The following is a 24,427-nucleotide window of genomic DNA, read 5'->3' on the forward strand; positions in this document are numbered from 1 at the left end:
TGTCTATACATCATTGGTCTCACCAGCAATTTGCTCGAATCTCATGGAGAGATAGAGTTGTTAGTCAATGCCTTTCTATGTGACAATGTTGGTTGATATGATGCTATACAAATGGGTTACCAATCTGATTCTTCTTATGATAAATTCTTCAGATTGAGAATGACCAAGTACCATTATGAATACCTCCCTACTTGATAGGGAGTTGGAAAGTAACTATGTTTGGTCTTCATAAATACGTGTAATTTTGATTTCATGTAATTGATTAAAGTAATAAAGATAAAATTATTATTATGCTTTTCTCATGGGTTTCATGACAAAGGAATTTTATTTTAGTATGCCTCCCATTGTGAGTCCCTATGATTGGTCATAAAATCAATCTGAGTTTATGTCATATATAAAGGACCCTTCTTGGGCATATTACACATATGTATGAGTCATTAGGATTGTCAAGTAGCCCTCGAAGACAAGCACAAATTATCCCTCTTCAATTCGACCTCAATATGAAATGAAGAACTCATGTCGACTTCACCTAAAAATGAGACACAACTATTCAAACTATCATGTTAGAAAATATACATGGACAGAATACTATAAATAGGTAGCTTGGCCTATTTCATAGTCAAGAAATTCAGATCACCTTCTGGAAATTCGGATGGATAATTGCAGAGAGAAGTTCGGTGAAGGAGCTTGGATAAGGGTACAAGAAATCAAGGTAATTGCAGAGGCAAGTTCAGATAGGATTGCAGAGATCATTTTGATAATTAAAGTAAGAAAAATTCAGTGTTATCATAGTGATATGATATCAAAATAGCAAGGATAATTCTGTGCTATCTCAGAGTCAAGGGAAAACTTTGTCTTGGTACAACAAGGGGAATTCAGTGCTATCTCACAGTCACGGGAAATCTCTATCTCAATGTCACAACAACAAGGAGAATTCGGTACCACCACAGTAAGAAGGATTTGGTAGAACTAAAGTGAGAAGGTCTCATTGTCATGACAGTAAGAAGATATCGATGTCATGACAATAATGAGATATTGATGGTGCTAATGTCTCAGAGCTAAGAAGCGAGAAGTGGAAGAGGAATCGAGAAGAGAAAAATTGAAGAATGTTTACTGCTAACAGAACTTGTGTCTTGGTCTTGGACTACAAAATAGGTCAAGGGTCTTGGTCTTGGTATTTGTCAATTGGAATCTATATAAGAATAATTTGTGTGGGTTTTCCTCTCAAAGAGTGAGAAGTTTCGGCATTGGTTGATAGCCTACATTCTGTGTCTCTTGTCTATTTATGTTCATGCATTGGTAGCTATTTGATGAACAAGAACATTAATAATCTATGTAAAAGAAGATCCTAATCTAAAGAAGTAAAAAAAACTCACAGGAAGTTACTAATCAAAGAGAAATCACTTATTTGATATGCCTAGATTTCTCAACAAAAAGAACCTTGATTATTGGTTCATGGTTAAGATCAATGTGGAAGGGTCGAGAAGTGATACAATAAGATACTAGAAGTGAGAGGGTGAAAATTGATGAGAGGAATGAGCTGGTAGTATATAAAAAATATGTTAGCAGTCAAAAGAGCCAACCAAAAATTTTTGTATTGGAGTGATGGGTGCCTAAAGGACTAGACATATTTTTTTTTTTCCAGTTAAGAGTGTTAGAAGGACTTAACACATATCTACAACAAGAACTATTCATGATGACTATATTGGGACTCCAATTTGAATACAGGACAGACACAACCTCAATTTCCCTACCTTGGAAGGCTAGGGTTACCATGGTTCTAAAGGAAAATGATCTATGAGAGATTATTGAGAATGTGATCTTGGAGTTTGAAGATGTAGAGGATAATGTTTCCCTATCTAAGTGGGAGATAAAAGCACAAAGGGTACTATTGGATGCAGTGAAGGACCATTTGATGCCTCATTTCTCTAATAATAATTCATCCAAGGAGATATGCAATGCTTTGGTGGGTGTATGGTAGTGAAAGACTATTGACAAGAAAATGATGTTGAGGGACAAGCTATGGCCTATGAAAATGGCTAGATATGACATAGTGATAAGTTATTTGATAAAAATCAATCGGAACTATGATCATATTGTGGTAGTGGAGGAAGAGGTGAACGATGTAGATTTAATGAATGTTGCATTGAATGGTTTCCTAGTGATGTGGATCTACTCATCCAAGGAATTTGTGCTACAAATAACTAGCACTCATTTGTTAGGATATCAGATGACTGAATCTAGGAGGAGATGAGGGAGTAACCAAATGCTAATGCCAACAACTAGGAAGCATGAGCGTTGTTTGACAACATGGAAAGGTGGGACTCAAAGTTGCATGTGGATTTTGAAGCTAATAAAAAATATGCAATGAAGGGATTTGGGATTATGTCATTCCAAATTGGGTAAGGAGGTGTGTTAAAAGTGAAGGACAAGCTATGCGTCCTAAAAATCAAGTGAATTGTTCTCTCATTTTTATGATAGCGAAGAAGGGGTTTGATGTAGCATTCCGGGATTGAAAAACATTGATTAAACCAAAGGGATCTAGCTTAGATGATAGCCATGTCATTAGGGTTAGAGAGGGAAACATGTATAGGCTAAAGGGATAACTGATTTGAGCAATGGAAATAAGTAGAATAGTGTCATAGAAAAAGGAATGGGAATCTCCAAAGATTGAGCAATTCATAGGGTGTTATCCTTTAGGCTCGGGTGGGAAGGAGAGTTCAAAATATCTTTCCAAGTATATCAAAACAATATTTTAGTACGATATGATCTTACAAGATGTTTAAGAGTAAGAGGCTTCGAGGAACAAGTCCAAATGGAGATGGTGTTTAATAATGATTACAAACTAGATGGAAATGAAGGCTTATTGTTTAGAGGGAGTAGCCCTGGAAGCATCCCTCGCTAAGAGGGAGTGTTGATATTTGTATCTTAGGAAAGTATTTGTACACAATCCTAAGTATCATAGCATGTAGAAGTTACCCAAAGTATACCTTGGACACTTTTTCAAGTATCGAGTAAGTTATTATTGTAGCATAGCCTAATTCTCACTTAGGAAAATAACATAGATAATTATGGTTACTATTGAGCTAAGGAAACTTAGGAAAACTAAACTATTTACTTTAGTGACCATTCTTTCACCTCAACTATTTATCTCAAGTGCAAAATGATCTAATCTCAACCATCCATCAATTTGGAGATTAGGGTTATGGATTTAGCTCAAGAGAAGCTATAAAGTCAAGTATAAGGAGAGGAGGACACACCATATAGTGGCACAATCCATTGAGAAATAATTTTTTCCAAGTGAGGAGTGAGATACTCAAGTTTGTTGGGTTTGAGGAAGGTGCACATGTATGACATTGGAGATCCAAATAAGCCAGGAAGATTAAAATCAAATCTAGGTCCTATTTTATTGGATAAAATATAACGTATGTTGTATTTGTAAATTTCTATGTCGAGCCATTATCTTAATTTGGAAGCCTAAGTAGGTTTAGATTATTAATTTAGTGAAGACTTGTTGATTAGGAAGAATTTGTATGTGTCACATGTGATTGAGATGGTTGTGTAAATGTGTTTCCACTGAATAATTGTGTTAAGAACCTAGTTGTCTTTTATTAAGTAGATCAATAATGATCTGGTGGGAACTAATTTTTTGGTGCTAGGTTAATTATTTAACATCACATTACTACCTATGGTAACAACCAAACTATACCATAATCCTAGTAAAGAATATGAGAAACTAATACACAAATTTTCATTTGAAATATTAATATCAATAGACAATAGATAACTTACCACATTATTGAATATGTTTAGATGCTCTATATTCAAGTCTTCGTCCTTCATTCTTAGGTTATACAACGTTTTCTATAAGAAAACTTTTGTCATCTGGGACTTAGAGTGGTATAAAGTCCCTATCTTGTTCCATAATGCCTTTAATGTATCTTATCCTAAAATATTTAGTAATAATAAATCTAAGAAACACAATTTCATTATTCTCTTTTCCTTTCTATCCAACTCGGTCTAGTCTTCTACTGACATCCTCATTGATGTAGTACATGGATCCATAGTGATTCAATGATATTTGTCCAACATCATATCTTATAATTTGATCTTCAACAACTTAAAAATCTACCCATTGAATTTATCAAACTATATCTTTGAACTAATCACAATTTCCTTCCACCACAAGATTTGATTTCATAGAATTCCCACTATAACAGGGCCTACCATAGGTCCAAGAAAAACCCCTTAGACATAAAAAAGTGCCCTTGAAACCAAAATCACTCTAATACCAAATATAGGCTTTAAACCCATAAAATTAATTTATGCAAACAATTTCTTCATAAAGTAGAAAATATGGAATGAAAAACATAAATATAAACATCGACTTTTTATCCTCAAAGCTCAAACTGGGAAACTAGGAAGGTTTTTTAGTATATTAATACTCATAGTATTACAATACAATAAATATAGTCAATCAAATCTGTAAACCACCATTGCAATTAACATGGATTAGAATACACCTATAATTACTTAATTGAAACTATAAAACCATGGGATAGACCACCATGCACACACAAAATTGCTTAACAGTGGAAACTTTGTGATGAAAGACACCACAAATCGATGAAAAAAATGGCCTTTTTTTTTCTAGGGGTGCTTCCCTAGAGCCTTTGTGGAAGCATGATTCCTCCCTCATGTGACCTCCTCAGTGCACTTGGCACAATGCATAATGCATGTAGGTAGCTATGAAAAGAAACAATATTGATGCAAGGATTTGGAACTATGTTTTCTTGGGGTAATCAAATAGAAACAAGGCATATCACTATTATGATGAGGTAAACAATAATATTATTCTATCTAGAGATGTGATTTTTTTTAATCTTCCAAGAATATTTTTTTTTAGTGGTAGCATGGTCATCTGGATAGATTCACATAGGAAAAGGCATATCATTATTTTGAAAATGAGATTCCATGTCTTGAAGGGGGGGATTAATATCTTTGATAAATCTATTAGATATCATTTTGAAACAAAATATCCCCCTCATGAAGATTCAATGAATTCATCATATCAGGCAAATCAATTGGATGATATGACTGAGAAGTTTGGAAGGACAAGTCTTGAAGTGTTGGACACCTAATCCAATAAGGGTTGGTGTGGAATGTGAGCAGTCACCAGATTCCAAGAGACCACTTGGTATATGAAGACCAAGGGTCACAAGAATGTAATATTAATGTACAAGTTTGTTAATAAAAATTTATTCATGTTTATCCAATTTGGTTTTCCACTATTCTTATGTGTTTAACATGTTATCGAAGTAGGCGAACTTTTTCCTTGCTCCAATTTAAGCCATTGGTTTTTTGTGACCTTTCTCAATCCTGCACCTCTTCCGATTGTTCTAAAATAGAAAACTAGTGTTTTTCCCTCATACTCAAAGTGCAATCCCTAGATCCTAAGTTTAGCTAGGTGCTACTCTCCACACTCTTCCACTCTGTCATCGTACAAATTTGCTGCAGTGAGCTCCTCCTACTTGCGTCAGATCCCACATGCCATAAGCCTTGTTCGATGACATTCTTTACATAACTTGAAGTTGTTGTGGAATATCTACATTGAACAGTTCGTGATGTTGAATGTGTGTTGATTGAAGTTTTATATATGTGTTGGGTATTTACATTGGTTCAGACGTTGGTCGAAGGGATAAAAAACTAGTTGGATGTATTGAATTGAAGTTGAATGGTGAATGAATCATGATGCAACACATTGAATATATGGAATAAAACGTTGAATGATACATGTAATACAATTCTCTATGCTTGAGTCTCCATGTGATGAAGCTAGAAGTGACTTATATTCATATGCAGTTATATGCAACAATGAGTTGAATCACAATTTGAAGATCTGAAGGTCCCTCCCCCCAAAGTTAGTTTTTTACTGGTGAAGGACCTCCTGGACATTGGAGAGATTACCAAGCTAAAAATTGAATGTCTGCCCTTATCTCATAGATTCATTATGTTTTTATACAAATTCAAGCATCATCCATATTAAAGGATATTTTATTATAGTGGAGAGGGATTGAGGATTGCCCACATGGAAAATTGGTGTGTAAAGGAGAAGCACAGGAGTGCAGAGCCATGAAAATATTGTCGTTATTTAATATGGTCAAACCTAGGGCATTTAATGGTGAGGCATTAACAAATTAAAGGTGCAACATTTTTGCATGAAATTTTTTCTTGTTTAGGTTATTTTAAGATGTTGAATATTCAAGTCTAAGTGAAACGCTCAACATCACTTAGAAAGGGAGTATTTCTCTACTCCATGAAAAGCAAAGCAATGGAAGATTCAAAGCTAACAAGAAAGGAGTCAGAGCTTCTTCTAATGGCAGTAGGTGCTACCTTTATCTAAAGAGTGAGTAGATATGATAATGAGTATTTTGTATCTGAAAAAGATGCAGGAATTTCAACATTTAGTAATCAAATACAAGCTAAGGAGTATTTTCTATCTTTTTTTAAATGTAGGAATTTAAACATTTATAAATCATCAACTGCTTTTGATTGTATAATACCGAGAAGGCTCTTAGAGCTTTATGGACAGACTACTGGGTATCGTTCTCTCAAGATACAGTGATGAAGACTAGAGATCATTGCAATTTAAATTAAGATATATGTTACATGAGTACGTTTGCATGTTGGTATAAATGATTTTTTGTGTAAAAGATAATTACATGTGCTCATCACTTTTTCAACATGGATAAGGGGTACTTATCTCAAAAAACGTTAGTGAGTCTTTATCGAAGGTGTGGCACAACTAAAAAGTGGTCAATCCCAGTCAATCCTTCTCTGTAGAGAATATAAAATATATTGCATTGATAACAAAATTTCGTTTCATATTCTATTCCTAATGTGCATTTTTTATTAAAGCTATAACTCTTTAATTATTTAAATTGAGTTATCTAGAAAATGGCCAGTATCGGTGAAGTATTAGATATTTTCCAAATTTTGATACAATCCACTTATGATGATATATTAAGAATCAATAAAGATTCTCTTGCTAAAATCAGAACCTGTTTGCAAAATGCATGTGATAGAATCGAGCTTTTACATCTTGAGACAAAGTTACAACAAGAAGAGCTACAACAATGTAAGCATCATTTTGAACCTGTTTCTATTTAGAATAATCTATTTGAGGTTGAAATTGGCTCCCATCAACAACTATCAAATGATTGTTGGCATTATGATGCATGTGTTGTACTTGATGGCAAACAACTCATAGAAGATCAACTCACTTATATATATCTAGATGAATCTACGGAAGAGATATCAGATGACAATTCTCAGTATGACAAGTCCAAAGGGGGAGATTGTTGGCATTATGAGACAAGTGTTGTCCTTGATGGCAAATCACACAAATGATAAATTATAGTGCAGCAAATTTATTTGATAAATTATAGTGCAACAAAGTTTCCTTCATGTAGAGAAAAGTTCACGCACTTTTATGCAGAGAAAAGTTTATTCCATGTAGAGAAAAGTTCACGCACTTTTATGCAGAGAAAATTTTATTCCATGTAGAGAAAAGTTCACGCACTTTTATGCAGACAAAAGTTTATTCCATGTAGAGAAACGTTCACACACTTTTATGCAAAGAAAAGTTTATTTCATGTAGAGAAAAAGTTCACGCACTTTCATGCAAGGAAAAGCGCGTATATGTTGGAGAACTTACCTTTGGTCCATGGTAGTTAAAAAGTTTATTTCATGTAGAGAAAAGTTCACGCACTTTTATGCAGAGAAAAGTTTATTTCATGTAGAGAAAAAATTCACGCACTTTCATGCAAGGAAAAGCGCGTATATGTTGGAGAACTTACCTTTGGTCCAGGGTAGTTAGTCCTTGGTATTTGAACCTATCGTTTTGGACCATGGTACCTCGTCAGAAGTGTTGATCTCACGCACGTTCATGCAAGGAAAAGCGTGTATATGTTGGAGAACTTACCTTTGGTCCATGGTAGTTAGTCCTTGGTATTTGAACCTATGGTTTTGGACCATGGTACCTCGTCAAAAGTGTTGATCTCACGAACTTTCATGGTTGGTTCATGGTATTAGTCCGACAGTTTTTGATCCTATGGTTTTGGCTCATGGTATTGCATCCAAAAGTTTTGATCTCATGCACTTTCATGGTTGGTTCATGGTATTAGTCTGACAGTTTTTGATCCTATGGTTTTGGTCCGTGGTATTGTGTTATTATGGTTTTGGACCGTGGTATTGTGAAAGGCCTAAGACTATAAAAGAGGAAGGAGATCATTTGGCAAAGAATCATCTGAATTATCTGATTATCTGATAAAGTGGTAGATCTGGAATACTGTGATGGGGTTATGGTGCACATCTGGATCTGAGCTAAAGAGGGATCTCACCGGTTGATGGAGAACAAGGTCTCAGGATAGATCGGGATCAAATGGTTTGAAATGAACTATCTCTATATATTTGATTATGCTTATTCTAGATCTGTATATTGAAAATGATCTGAACTGGGTATAACTTAAGTTTGAAATCGTTGCAAGTCATGTTTGAATATTTATAGATCTGTACGTGGATTGGCTTTGGTGTAAGCGCGTATATATGCAGGTTTGGTTCATTGTAGTAGCGTATACAATTTGAGCTATGATATTTGAAGTCACAGATGGTTCTGGTTGTTGATGGGTTCTGATGACAGTTTAAAGGTGTCAGTATTCTGCATATCCTGTTTGGTTGATTGTGTTTAGCTTCAGTATTGATGGATGAGAACTAATATTGGATCAGGATCATAATGACTCATATTTATGTGATCTGATGGACTAGATCTGGGTGATAACACATATATTATCCTTGTATATGTATTGATCTGGTGTTTGGGTGATTCAGAAGATTGATTGATTATGTGCTTCAATGATATTAATGGGTCCAGTATGAAAATTGGATGAAACGTGGCCTTTCATATTATGTGTTGTGCTTCAGGTGTATCCAGTCTGAAAATGTATGAAACGTGGTACCTAGAGGAGAGAAGATTGTAGGCCGGCGCCTACGTACTAGTATCTTAGCTAGTACAAGAGCTAAGGGGGTGGTAGCTCCCTTCCAGGAGAGACTGAAGAACGAGAGAGGGATGTAGCTCTCTACAGGTAGAAGCTTGCGTACTGGTATAAGACTGCACCAGTACATAAATATTGTAAAAGGATTTTCTTATTAAGAAGAAGATTGAGATGACTTGCAGCAGGTGGTTTTCTCCCACATTGGGTTTCCACCTTATATCATGGTGTTCATGTGTGTGACTTATGTGTGATGATATGTTCTATTTTACTGCACCTGTTTACTGTTAATATGGATGATAATGTTCTAATGCACTCATTAAGGATCAACTAACTGAATCATAAGAAGTTGTGGAAGTAGCATATATGAATCTGAATATGGAAATGAAAAAGTTTTATTGATGTGATAATACTGATTCACCCCCCCTCTCAGTATTATTTCCAACAATTGGTATCAGAGCAGGTCCTTTGGTAGAAGCTTGATCGCTTGAAGGAGATCCGTGGAACAATGGGAAAGAAGCTTAAGAAGAAAGCTCATAAGAAGAAGAAGACATCTCAGAAGAACTATGACAGTGGGAGAATCGATTGGGGATTAGGTATAAGAAGCTCTTCAGATTCAGATTCAGATTCATAATCATTTCAGAATGAGGATGAACTATCAGGTATGAATTTGCTATCCTCTGATGTTCCAGCTATCTATCCATTTGGAAAAGATGGAAGTGATAATGAAACAACTGAATGTGCTCTTATGGGTGAGGAAGAAGGATATCAAATTAGTGAACAAGAAAGACTTATGAACATAAAGAGTGGTGCCCTCAAAGAAGCTGTTACTAGACAAAAGGCTCAATGAGAGTTATTCAAGGAGAAATATCAAAAGTCGCAGGTTGAAGCAACATCTCTAAGAAATGAAGTCAATGAAAAGAACACAACCATCAAGAAACTCAGAGATAGATCCAATTACTATGAAAGTCTTGAAGCCACGATCCGCTCTCTAAAGGAAGATCTTGAAGAATCAAAGAAGAAGAATAAAGATCTAGTCCAAGATATTGAAAAATAGGGAAACAAAGTTATCAACTTAAAATCTCAGCTAGAATGTGCCTTCAGAATTCTTCAAATGCAACAGGATCTGAATGAAGAACAAGAAAAGGAGATTCTCAAGCTAAAGCATCAGTTGGAAGAAGAAAGGAAAGCTGAAGAAGACATGAAGAAGCAATATCTAGAAAAAGAAGAACAACTTCAGGTTGAGGTAAATATCTTGAAAAGTAAATTAGAAGAAAAGGATAAGCTCTTACGTTTTCAAGATAGTACTAAAGTCTTGGATGATATTCTTAATAGTCAAATATCTCCTGCTATCAAAACTGGTCTTGGCTTTCATGAATCTGTTGAAGGTGAATCTAGTTCACAAGGTGAGGCAAGGAACTCTAAAGAGAAATCTAAAATGATCAACAAGGAGATAAGAGAGATGAAAGGTCAATCTCATCATCAACCAAGGAAAGAAATTCTTCAAAGAAAATCCTTTACTCCTCCTATGAATAATGTTGAATGTTATGTATGTCATAACCTTGGACATGTTGTAGCCAGATGTAGAAGAAGAAGGGTTCAAGATCATCAAACAAACATATCATCTCAGTCAAGGTACTTTAATGGATATTGCTTTGCTTGCAATATGTTTGGTCACAAAGCTGCTGATTGCTACAAAAGGAATATGAAACATGTAAGATGTTATGCATGTAACAAGCTTGGACATATAGCAAAGGAATGCAGGAACAAAGCACGAACATCACACCAAAATGAGAAAACATCATCGCACTTGAAGATATGGAGAAAAAAGGAAGTTCAGTCAGAAAGTGGTGGCACAACACATTAGACAGACATAACAGAGGGAGCCGGAAGTGTAAAACTTCAATCTCCTACGCAAGCTTGATAAAGGGAAGTTGCATATATACGCGAATTTGTTACTGCACAGTCGCGTATATGATTGTTTGAAGAAAGGCAGTAGGGACAGATTCAAGAAAAGGATCAGTTTTGCTCTAATTGATAATGGTTGCATTTTGCTAATGATGTGTGGATATGATGGTTAGAAGTATTTTGTTTCTAACTTGATAATGATGATGTATTGATACTTCTTGCTGATATGAATGATCAGATCTGACAGTAAACAAGATGGCACAGGTTTAGGGGGAGCATATGCTTTTAATGCATTGTTGGCATTATGGTTAATAGTCCTTGGTGATGATGCTTAAATGATTCATGTTGCTATGATATGGTTATGAGTTGTTCAGATGATTCTTGGGGTTACATAGTTGATATTTAGATCAGATTTGTGGTTGATCCTCTAATGGTGCTTACATGGTGATCTTCATAAGGATAAGGAGAAGTACATAGCTTGAATTCACATCTTCTTTACTTGATGATGAGTCACTCATATGTTGTTGTCGTCATATGCATAAAGATCATATATTACAGTTATGATGCAGGATTCCTATTGTTCTTGGCACATATATGGATGAGGATTGTTGGCTGGATACATGGATGCTTATTCAAAGTTGCATTGTTGGAGACTTGATGATGATGAGTTCTTACCTATATGATGATAGGTTGTTTCGTACATATGTTGATTGATATTCCCAATTGATGATACTTGGTCCATGCAGATCTGGATGGCTATGGTGTTTCTCACATATGATAGAATGATTCTGTATATACAGAATTCTGTTCAAAAGGATGAGTTGATACGGACATACCTTGATGATTCATGCACTAATACAAGTTGCTGGTGACAGATGCTATGGAGCAGATCATTCAGTGTCATTGCTGATGTTTATCATGATCTTATTTAGGTGTTTGGTCTCTGTTATAAATGTCATGTATATCATTCAATGTAAAGGTCATATCAAGACTCATGGTGTAATAGTGTGTCTCTATCTAGTCATTTGATGAAATATTTCAGTCATATCAAGGTCATGTAACGGCCTATGTTTGGTTTCCCCACTATGCCTGGGATGAAGATGTAATGTATTTGGTTGTCATATTTCTGATGTATCCTCACTTGGTTGGGTGATGGATGTATGTATTGAGTCTTTTGGTGATAGGAAGGTCTTTCATGATGTATAAGTCTTGGTTCTTCTTGAAGAACATCTTTTGCAGATCTTTCCTACAGTCAGGGGGAGCATGAAAAGCACAATTCAGAAAGAGCAGAACTTTCAGCATGTAGCATGAACAGATTGGTACACCTTCGCATATACAAAGGTATGTTGGAGAACTTACCTTTGGTCCATGGTAGTTAAAAATTTTATTTCATGTAGAGAAAAGTTCACGCACTTTTATGCAGAGAAAAGTTTATTTCATGTAGAGAAAAAGTTCACGCACTTTCATGCAAGGAAAAGCGCGTATATGTTGGAGAACTTACCTTTGGTCCATGGTAGTTAGTCCTTGGTATTTGAACCTATGGTTTTGGACCATGGTACCGCGTCAGAAGTGTTGATCTCACGCACGTTCATGCAAGGAAAAGCATGTATATGTTGGAGAACTTACCTTTGGTCCATGGTAGTTAGTCCTTGGTATTTGAACCTATGGTTTTGGACCATGGTACCTCGTCAGAAGTGTTGATCTCACACACTTTCATGGTTGGTTCATGGTATTAGTCCGATAGTTTTCGATCCTATGGTTTTGGCTCATGGTATTGCATCCAAAAGTTTTGATCTCATGCACTTTCATGGTTGGTTCATGGTATTAGTCTGACAGTTTTTGATCCTATGGTTTTGGTCCGTGGTATTGTGTTATTATGGTTTTGGACCGTGGTATTGTGAAAGGCCTAAGACTATAAAAGAGGAAGGAGATCATTTGGCAAAGAATCATCTGAATTATCTGATTATCTGATAAAGTGCTAGATCTGGAATACTGTGATGGGGTTATGGTGCAGATCTGGATCTGAGCTAAAGAGGGATCTCACCGGTTGATGGAGAACAAGATCTAAGGATAGATCGGGATCAAATGGTTTGAAATGAACTATCTTTATATATTTGATTATGCTTATTCTAGATCTGTATATTGAAAATGATCTGAACTGGGTATAACTTAAGTTTGAAATCGCTACAAGTCATGTTTGAATATTTATAGATCTGTACGTGGGTTGGCTTTGGTGTAAGCGCGTATATATGCAGGTTTGGTTCATTGTAGTAGCGTATACAATTTGAGCTATGATATTTGAAGTCACATATGGTTCTGGTTGTTGATGGGTTCTGATGACAGTTTAAAGGTGTCAATATTCTGAATATCCTGTTTGGTTGTTTGTGTTTAGCTTCAGTATTGATGGATGAGAACTAATATTGGATTAGGATCATAATGACTCATATTTATGTGATCTGATGGACTAGATCTGGGTGCTAACACATATATTATCCTTGTATATGTATTGATCTGGTGTTTGGGCGATTCATAAGATTGATTGATTATGTGCTTCAATGATATTAATGGGTCCAGTATGAAAATTGGATGAAACGTGGCCTTTCAGATTATGTGTTGTGCTTCAGGTGTATCCAGTCTGAAAATGTATGAAACGTGGTACCTGGAGGAGAGAAGATTGTAGGCCGACATCTACGTACTAGTATCTTAGCTAGTACAAGAGCTAAGGGCGTGGTAGATCCCTTCCAGGAGAGAATGGAGAATGAGATAGGAATGTAGCTCTCTGCAAGTAGAAGCCTGCGTACTGGTATAAGACTGCACCAGTAGATAAATATTGTAAAAGGATTTTCTTATTAAGAAGAAGATTGAGATGACTTGCAGCAGGTGGTTTTCTCCCACATTGGGTTTCCACCTTATATCATGGTGTTCATGTGTGTGACTTATGTGTGATGATCTGTTCTATTTTACTGCACCTGTTTACTATTAATATGGATGATAATGTTCTAATGCACTCATTAAGGATCAACTAACTGAATCATAAGAAGTTGTGGAAGTAGCAGATATGAATCTGAATATGGAAATGAAAAAGTTTTATTGATGTGATAATACTGATTCACCCCCCCCTCTCAGTATTATTTCCAACAATGGTCAAGTCAGTAAAGTTGAGGTTGATCACCATCAAGTGCTAATTTTAGGAGCATTTATACATAAAGATGCAAAACATCAGGTTGCATTTCCCAAGCCCATTATCAGACCTTGGGAATAGATTATAAACAACATAAATAGAACCAATCTTGGATATGAAAAGGAGGTTTCTCTTCACATTCCAGACTACTCCAAGCCCATTCAGTTTCATAGTACTGCGTTTTTTCATGATAGTTCATATTCACTTATTCTTGCTCCTCCTCCACAACACCATATTGTGAAATACCAACATTGTGAATGAGTTGGTCATATGAAAGACCCATGTAAGCATTGTGGTCAACACACTCATTCTTCAAACAAATGCTTCAAAATCAAGTCTCTTGCAAGAACACAGACTCACCTTGGATGGATCACTTATTGGAAATGGGCTTCAACAACCAAGAAGATATTTCACTCATACAACAAGATTTGTTCTAGAGTAGTGAAATGTCTTGCAATTTAGTTCACTTTATCTTCTCACCTTGTATCTGACAGGGGGAGTTGATGGTGATCTATAATTTTTAAAGATAAATCAAGTGATCCTAGGCCACAACTTGAACTTCCTGCCTTAGCCTACAGCTGGTGACAACCATACCCAAATTCAGAGTTGTAGCCAGAGGCATAGAACTCCATAAGAATGCCTTTGGTTGGTTTCCTTCCTTAAACCACGATAGGTTGCAAACCTCCCTTTTCTAGGTTGAAGGTCTCCCTCTCTAAAACATTAAGGGACACTTCCTCTAGTAGAAGACTTTAGCTTCTTGCCATATTTGGAATAGTTTCGGGAATCACACTAAGCGTTCGTTAAATCACCGTAGGTTGTAGACCTCCCTTTTTTCCAGGTTGAAGGTCTCCCTCTACAAAGAATTTTGGAAACTTACTCTAACAAAAGAGTTTGGCTTCTTGCCATATTTGGAAGAGTTTTGGGAACTGCAACAAGCGTTCCAGTGTTGGTGGTCATCCTCAAACCATGATCGGTTGAGAACTCGAGTTCTCCCACCTTATGCCATCATCTTAGAGAGCACATTTAGCTTATTGTTATCATGCATTATTGTATTTATGTATTAGAGCTCTCTTCTTTGACTTGTATATACCCCTTCAGATTAAGGGGGGAATGTTGGACACCTAATCCCCTGAGGGTTAGTGTGGAATGTGAACAGTCATAGGAGTCCAAGAGACCACTTGGTATATGAAGACAAAGGGTCAGAAGAATGTAATATTAGTGTACATCTTTGTTAATAGAAATGTATTCACGTTTATCCTATTTGGTTGTCCACTAGTCTTGTGAAACGTAGCTCTATCTCAATTAATGGAGCAACCTATTCCATTCAATCATAAAGCTCCACAAAAATGGCCTGTCAAAACACTAAAAGGCTTAATATCAATGAGGTTAGAAATAAAGAAGTCACAACCTCCAATAGACAAGATGGAGGTGATGTAGGTAATTTTTATTCGAATGATGTAGATGATATCGATGTTTCATATGATTGTGAATTGAATTTATCTACTAATTTTAAACCAATTTGAAGAAGCTGCTTCACATGATGAGTGGAAAAAATAAGTGCACAAATATGATGCTCTCATAAAAAATGGGACATGGAATTTTATGGAACCTCTTTGATCACTGCTAAGAAAGGCAGCAAGCTTAGCTCCCAAACCAAGAAATTCATCTGTCTGGTTCACTCCCAAAGTAAGGGGAAGATCATCACCACATCCATGACACCCGCAAAGGGTTCCTCCATGTAGAAAAAAAAGCAAAGGGATACGGTCATGACAGAACACAAGAAAAAATTCTCCTCACCCACAGGGGTACCACAAAAGCTTCAAGTGGGCAACAAAGTCTGGCTCCATCTACAGAAAGAACACCTTACAAGAGCCCATCAGAAACTCAGACCACTCTGACATGGTCCTTACACCAGTACCAAGGCTACGGGAAACAATGCTTTGAAGCATAGCATTCCTCCATTTGTTCGCTTGCACCGAGTGTTCAATGTGGGCCATCGTTTCCCATGCTTCCCACCATTTTTGGACACATTAGAGATTGTAGAACAGCTCACCAGAGACCCAGCTCAGCAGAAGCTTCCTCATCTTAGGGAGGAAATTAATGCAATGGCGACCATTGCTTCCTAAGGTGGGAGGAATGATCCAGGTGGATGTTGGTGGCCACCCACCTATCCCATTTGGACCCCCACAACTATCTTTTTTAGTCTTTTCAGTTTCCTAAATTGTAGCATAGGTTACTATTTTTAGTAGTTTTTCAGGTCCTAAACTTCCGGATCCGTTTTGAGGCCTTAAACGACGTTTTTTGGGAGATCTATTGGAAACATTGGTCGGGGCCATCGACCAATGTTTCCCTTCCCAAATTTTTGGTGATCAGATAGATCTTTCTAACAAGCTATTGTACGCGTCAAACGGAGATCACATGCCAATGTTACGACCCTAGGAAATTGATGTACCAATTTACCGAAATGGGGCCCACAATTTGGCGTTTCATCTTCTAGGGTTAGGTTTCAGGATGTGAAGGGTTTTCCATTATTTCTCAACAATAAATAGGCCTTCGAGCCTCATTGTAACACAGTTCAGAGGCATGTAGCTACCACATCTCTTCTCAGAGATAAGCTACCATCGCCCTAGCTGGTTTATTTCCATTTCTGGTTGTAAGCATATTTTAGTATTTTCCATTAATGAAATGAAGTATTATTTCCACTGCATATCTGTGTTTATGGCTATTTCCGTAATTTTTTGTGTTCCTGTTTAAGTCTGGATCAGTGGTATCAGAGCGATCTTCTTTTTCTCTATTTTTCTTTGCATGTCCCCAATGAGGTCGAGATATAAGGAGTTAGGGCTTGAACTGGTCGAACCTTTGCAAGACCAGCCTCGCAAATCCCGACGACCTCCCATGGTGGATGAGAAGAAAGACTAGGGGGTAGGAGATCCTATCAAAATCTTGCTCAAAGAAGCCCTCGAGTGGCAAAGGAACGTGATGATGGATAGCACTGCTCAGATCCTTCAGCGGCTACCCAGAGCCGATGCATCGGCTTCCAACAGCTACTCTGGAAATGCCACACCATTTAAGGTACAAGTTAATTTCGAAATCCCCATATTTGAGGGTCAAATAGATGCAGATGCCGTAGATAAATGGTTAAATTTGCTAGAAAGGTATTTCTTTGTTCATGAATTTTCGAGTCAGGAAACGATTTTTTTCGCTCTTCTCAAAGCAGCCCCCCACATCAAGGATTGGTGGGAAACCTATTGCGAGCAGAAGGATGAAAGTATAGGCTCACTATTTTCTGCTGCACCCACTTGGGATTCATTCTGGGATTTTGTCAAGGAGAAGTGCTACCCTGTCAAAAGCTATGAGGACAAATACATCAAATTGACCACACTGCGGCAGGGACGAGACCAAGATGTGCTAGAGTTAACAAACATTTTTCATACCCTTCACACACAGTTGGGTATCAAAGATTCTGAGCTGCATCTGGTACTCAAATACTGTGGCCACCTACATAGATACATCCAAGAATAGATGGAGTTCCTGAACATCTCCTTGCTCGACACGGCATACCGATATGCTTTAAAAATCGAGCAAAAGTTCAAGCAAAAGAAGCGAGACTTTGGATCTGCAAATCTGAAGCCCAAAGGACAAAGCCAAGGCAGGGTGACCCAAGACAACCCGTCAAAGCTGCAAGAAAAGAACAACACCACAAAGCTGAAGAAGGACATAGGAAATTGGTGTGAATTCCACAAGAGTCCCACTCATAACACAAGTTAGTGTCGGACCAAGCAGTCACTGGTGGCCGAGTTGAAGGCTTCCGAATCAGATGCATATTTCAACCCTTAGCCAGAACTCGACAAGGGTAATGGAAAAGGGAAGCAGATCATTAATGCGGATCCCAGCGCCACTGTTGCCACTGCCAAGATCCAGAAAAATGAGCCTGAAAATCTAGAGGAAGGGGAGCGTCTTTTCCACTCACAGATGTGGGTGAAGGGTTCGCCACTACAATTCATTTTCGACAGTGGCAGCCAAAAGAACCTCATTTTAGCAGAGGTCGTGAAGAGGTTGGGCCTGCTGACTACACCACACCTGTAGCTATACAGTATCGGGTGGCTTCATGAAGGACGAGATCTCAAAGTCCGCTAGCAGTGTCTCCTTCCCTACAGCATCAAGCCCTTCATAGATGAGGTATTGTGCGATGTTACACCTCTGGATGTTTGTGATGTACTATTAGGCCAACCATACTTCTGGAGGTGGCATGATGTGTATGAGTCAAGGCCTCGCGCTGTTACTATTTCTTTGGATGATTCATTATACAGGATACCGGAGGCAGCCCCACCTACCGCCATCTCTTTGATCACTGCTAGGAAAGGCAGCAAGCTCATCTCCCAGACCAGGAAATTCATCTGTCTGGTTGACTCCCAAAGTAAGGAGAAGATCATCACCACATCCATGAACCCCGTGAAGGGTTCCTCCACACAGTAGCAAAAGCAAAGGGATACGGTCATGATAGAACATAGGAACAAATTCTCCTCACCCATAGGGGTACCACAAAAGCTTCAAGTGGGAAACAAAGTCTGGTTGCATCTGTAGAAAGAAAGCCTCAAGTGGGCTCAAGGAATGATCTTGAAGCTTGAGGTTGTGAAGTACACAGTTTAAGCTGGGTCAGGGGATAAGACTACACAGTTTTGGAAGCTAGTGGGATAGGATAAGGGAATGAGCATTGAGGGGACACACTGTGTAGTTTTGGGAGACAAGGAAGGCAAGGCCCCTATGGAGCTACATAGTTCAAGGGATTAGGGGATGAGCTTGAGGCTTGTGATTGTGTAGTGCACTATGGATTCTAGGCTGGGAGGAATGACTATGCAATTTTGGAGGTGAAGTTCGGGGCTTAGGCAAAAAACTACGTAGTGCAGTAGTCCTGGGAGGCCGGAACCATGCATTCTGTAGTGCCAAGTAGCAAGGTCACAAATAGAGGATTGAGACTGTGTAGTGCACAACTTAAGGGAGGGTTGGTGAAGCTAGGTTTCCTAGTCAGGAAGTTTTTATGAAAATGGTTGTGTGGGATCAGTGAGATCAGTGTGAAAGGCGATGAACTTTGATAATGATCACACACTTAGAATAATTAACGACATGACAACATACATCATCCAAACACATGAACAAAGAATTTCCTTCTGTGAAATATCTTTATGACAAGTTACAACAAATGTGACACCAAAAATGTACTTTGCGGTGACCATGACGACACTTGTGCGACTGTGCTCAAAAATATGGAAATGAGTGTGACGAGTATGTAAAAGGTTAGAAAAGCTCATTTGTGTAAAAAATCCTCATAGATTCAAATTAATATTTGTAATATGCTGAAACAAAATACTTGAATCTACTCTACCAATTTTCAGAAACCAATTATGATCGCACAATCAAATAGCATACAAGAGAAAGAATTTCAATCACACATTACACAATGATTTCCTAGGGAAAGCCACAACTAAAAACCCTACTATTTGTATATTGCATAAGTCAGAAAATATGAGAAGATTACAATGCTTTTCTCAAGCCTCACAACTCTCTGCACTATCTCTATCTATCTCTTTGCTTCTTGAACAAGCTTAGGCCAATACTTAACCAATTCCAAGCCTTCCCAAGTCCCCATTTCCTTGCGTTGTTCCCTTGGGAAACTAGGCCTATTAATGAGGGAAATTCCCAATATTAATTATGCAATCCATTAATATCTTCCTCTGATTGCATGCACCACCTATACAATTCAGATGATTATACAACTGATAGTACACTGCCCTTGAAATCCAATCTCAACTGGGTAACTTTCATATCTAACATGCATGAGTTATTTATGAGTGAATCATCAGTTAATTGTTTGACCAATGCAAGCACACCACACTGCTAGACCTCCTATTAGTTCCTCAAACAATTAGAACTAATTTAACTCACTTTAACTCAGATAAACTGAGTGAATTAATTACAACTCAAAATAAACTCAACCTGGGCCCCTAAAATTTAGGAACTGCTCTACATGACTCTAAATAGACTCTCAACTCAAATTAGCTGAGCCAACTAAGTCAAATTAACTTAGTTAACTATTACAAGTTGTCATGAAATGTGGAATTACAATTTTATTTCTAATTTAATTCTAGCGAAAGTTCAATCATAATTTCTTGTTGCCCTTTTTCAACACTCCCTCTCAACAAGAAACAGATTATCTTATACCTCGATCCTTCCTCTATGGAGCTCAAATTTTCCTCTTAAAAATGCCTTTCTGAAGATGTTTTCATCCTACTCCTATGTATGAATGTACTCTAACAACATAATTTTCCCCTGCACACAATCTCTGAGATGGTGGTACCGGATGTCAACATGCTTGCAGCCATCATGAAAAACGGGATTAACTGAGAGTTTGATGTAACTATTTTTATCACAGTAAATCAATATTGTATCCATCTGCTGACCAAACAACTCAATAAGGATCTTCCTCATCTAGATAGCCTCATAAGTTGCTTGAATAGAAACCATGTACTCTGCTTTTTCTTAACTAAGTGCAACTAATATTTGCTTCCTATTGTACCCTGAAACTGTTGTTGACCCAATACTGAAGCTGCCCTTTGATGTGCTCTTCCTGTCAGATGGACTCCCTACCCAACCTACATTTGTGAAGCCTTGAAGCTTCACTCCCTCTATTCACTTGTACCAAATACCAAACTAAGTGGTGACTCTGAGATATCTCAACACATGTTTGGTTGCCTTCCAATAAAGCTTGGTTGGCTCAACCATTGCTTGATTAAGATGGTTGAATTCATAACACATGTTTGGTCATGTGTTCACTAAGCACATAAGTGAAGCCACAAGCTGCCTATAAATGGTAGCTTCTACCACTTTCCCTAAAGTAGCATCTTCCTTCCTCCAATTCCTTGCTAGAGGAGTTTCCATGGGTTTTCTTCTATCCATGTGAAACTTCTTCAGTATCTCGTTGGCATACTATCCTTCAGAGACAATTATTTCCCCATCTCTTTACCAAATTTCCAAGCCATGGAAATAATGAAAGATACCCATGTCCTTCATTCAAATTCTCTTACAATGATCCAGGTGGATATTGGTGGCCACCTGCCAAGTCCACCTGGACCCCCACCATTGTCTTTCTCAGCATTTTCAGTTTCCTTAATTGTAGCACAACTTACTATTTTTAGCAGTTTTTCGGGTCCTGAACTTCCGGAGCCGTTTTGAGGCCCTAAACGATGTTTTTTGGGGAATCCGCGGGCAACATGGGTCCATGGAATGGACCGATGTTGCCCGTTCCAACAATGATAGTGCTCAGATAGATCTTTCTAATGAGCTATTGTACGCGTCAAACGGAGATCATATGCCAAAGTTACGACCCCGGGAAGTTGATGCACCAATTTACCCCAAACGGGGCCCACAGTTTGGCGTTTCATCTCCTAGGGTTAGGTTTTGGAATGTTAAGGGTTTTCCATTGTTTCTCAACAATAAATAGGCCTTCAAGCCTCATTGTAATCCAATTCAGAGGCATGTAGCCTTCACATCTCTTCTCAGAGATAAGCTACCATCGCCCTAGCTGGTTTATTTCCATTTCTGGTTGTAAGCATATTTCAGTATTTTCCATTAATGAAATGAAGTATTATTTCTGCTGCATCTTTGTGTATATGGTTATCTCTGTAATTTGTTGTGTTCCTGTTTAAATCCGGATCAGTGGTATCAGAGCGGTCTGCTTTTTCTCTGTTTTTCTTTGCATGTCCCCAACAAGTTCGGGATATAAGGAGTTAGGGCTTGAACTGGTTGAACCTTTGCAAGACCAGCCTCACAAATCCCGACGGCCTCCCATGGTGGACGAGAAGAAAGACGAGGGAGCAGGAGATCCCATAAAAATCTTGCTCGAAGAAGCCCTCGAGCGACAATGGAACGCGATGATGGACAGCTTTGCCCAGATCCTTCAGCGGCTACCCAGAAGCGACGCATCGGCTTCCAGCAGCTACTCTGGAAATGCCACACCCTTTAAGGTACAAGTTAATTTTGAAATCCCCATATTCGAGGGTTAGATAGACGCAGATGCCGTAGATAAATGGTTAAATCTGCTAGAGGGTTATTTTTCTGTTCATGAATTTTCGAGTCGGGAAAAGATTGTTTTTGCTCTTCTCAAAACAGCCCCCACGTCAAGGACTGGTGGGAAACCTACTGCGAGCAGAAGTATGAAAGTACTGGCTCACTATTTTCAGCCGCACCCACCTGGGATTCGTTCCGGGACGCCATCAAGGAGCAGTACTACCCTGTCGGAAGCTACGAGGATGAATACATAAAGTGGACCACGCTGCGGCAGGGAAGGGACCAAGACGTGCCGGAGTTCACCAATCTTTTCCATACCCTTCGCACAAAGTTGGGTATCAAGGATTCGGAGCAACATTTGATACTCAAATACCGTGGCTTCCTGCACAAGTACATCCAGGAAGAAATACAATTCCTAAACATCCCCTCGCTCGGCGCAGCATACCGATATGCCGTCAAGGTCGAGCAGAAGTTTAAACAAAAGAAGCGAGACTTCGGATCTGCGAATCCAAAGCAGGGGAAAGGTGCCCCTAAACCACAGAACAAAGGACAAAGCCAAGGCAGGACAGCCCAAGACAACCAGCCGAAGCTGCAAGCAAAGAACAGCGCCGCGAAGCCGAGAAAGGACACTGGAAAATGGTGGGAGTTCCATAAGAGCTCCACTCACAACACAAGTGAGTGTCGGGCCAAGCAGTCACTGGTGGCTGAGCTAAAGGTTTTAGAATCAGATGCATGTTCCGACTCTGAGTCAGAACCCGATAAGGGGTATGAAAAATGGAAGCAGATCATTGATGCGGATCCCAGCGCCACTGTTGCTACCGCAAAGATCCAGAAAAATGAACCCGAAGATCCAGAGGAGGAGGAGCTTCTCTTCCACTCCCAGATGTGGGTAAAGGGCTCCCCGATACAGTTCATTGTTGATAGCGGGAGTCAAAAGAACCTCATTTCGGCAAAGGTCGTGAAGCGGTTGGGCTTACCGACCACAGCACATCCACAACCATACACCATTGGGTGGCTTCACCAAGGACGAGATCTTCGCGTGAGCCAGCAGTGTCGCCTTCCATACAACATCAAGCCCTTCACGGATGAGGTATTGTGTGACATTGCTCCCCTTGAAGTTTGTGATGTATTACTAGGACAACCATACTTGTGGAAGCGACATGCTGTGTATGAATCAAGGCCCCGTGCTGTTATTATTACATTGGGAAATAAATTGTTCAGGATACCAGAGGTAGCACCACCTGCCGCCATCTCTTTGATTACTGCAAAACAATGCAGTAAGATCATTTCCAAAACCAGGAAATTTGTTTTCCTGATGATACGCCCTAATGGAAAGAAGAAGACAGTGGCCACGGCCTCCAAACGGGGTCCCTCTGCACGACAACTACAGATGGACAAGATTGTGGAGGAGTACGAGGACATCTTCACCTCCCCGGCAGGGGTTCCTCTGCACTGTCAAGTCAAGCACTCCATCGATCTGACCCCAGGTGCGCCGCTATCCAATGGACCAATTTATCGGCGCTCCGTTCTGGAGAACAATGAAATCAAGAGGCAGATTCAGGAGCTCCTGCAGAAAGGTCACATCCGTCCGAGTTCATCGCCCTGTGGGAGCCCAATCGTGTTGGTACAGAAGAAGGATGGGACGTGGAGACTCTGTATTGACTATCGAGCGCTAAACAAGATCATTGTCCGTAATAGGTACCCGATCCCGCGGATTGATGACCTCCTAGACCAACTAAAGGGGGCAAAATATTTCAGCAAGATCGATCTGAAGTCAGGATATCACCAGGTACCAATCAAACCCTCAAATGTGTGGAAGACTGCCTTCAAATCCAAGGAGGGCCTCTTCGAATGGTTGGTCATGCCTTTCGGGTTGACGAATGCTCCTGCAACCTTTATGAGGCTAATGGATGACATCTTGCAGCCATTCACCAACTCCTTTGTAGTAGTATACTTGGATGACATTCTGATCTTCAGCCAGAGTTGGGAAGAGCACCTCCACCACATCCGACAGGTTCTCCAAACACTGCGGCAACACAAGCTATGTGCCAATTTGGAGAAATGCACTTTTGGCATGACCCAGGTTCAGTATCTGGGATACATCATTGATGAATAGGGGGTGCATGTCGATCCAGCCAAGGTCCAAGTCATTCGGGATTGGCCCTCTCCAACCACTCTAACAGAGCTCCGCAGCTTTCTAGGTCTTGCCAACTTCTACCGCAGG

Source organism: Pinus tabuliformis, chromosome 9, assembly GCF_031772625.1.
Source record: "Pinus tabuliformis cultivar Carrire ecotype Pingquan chromosome 9, CPIR1, whole genome shotgun sequence".
NCBI lineage: Eukaryota > Viridiplantae > Streptophyta > Pinopsida > Pinales > Pinaceae > Pinus > Pinus tabuliformis.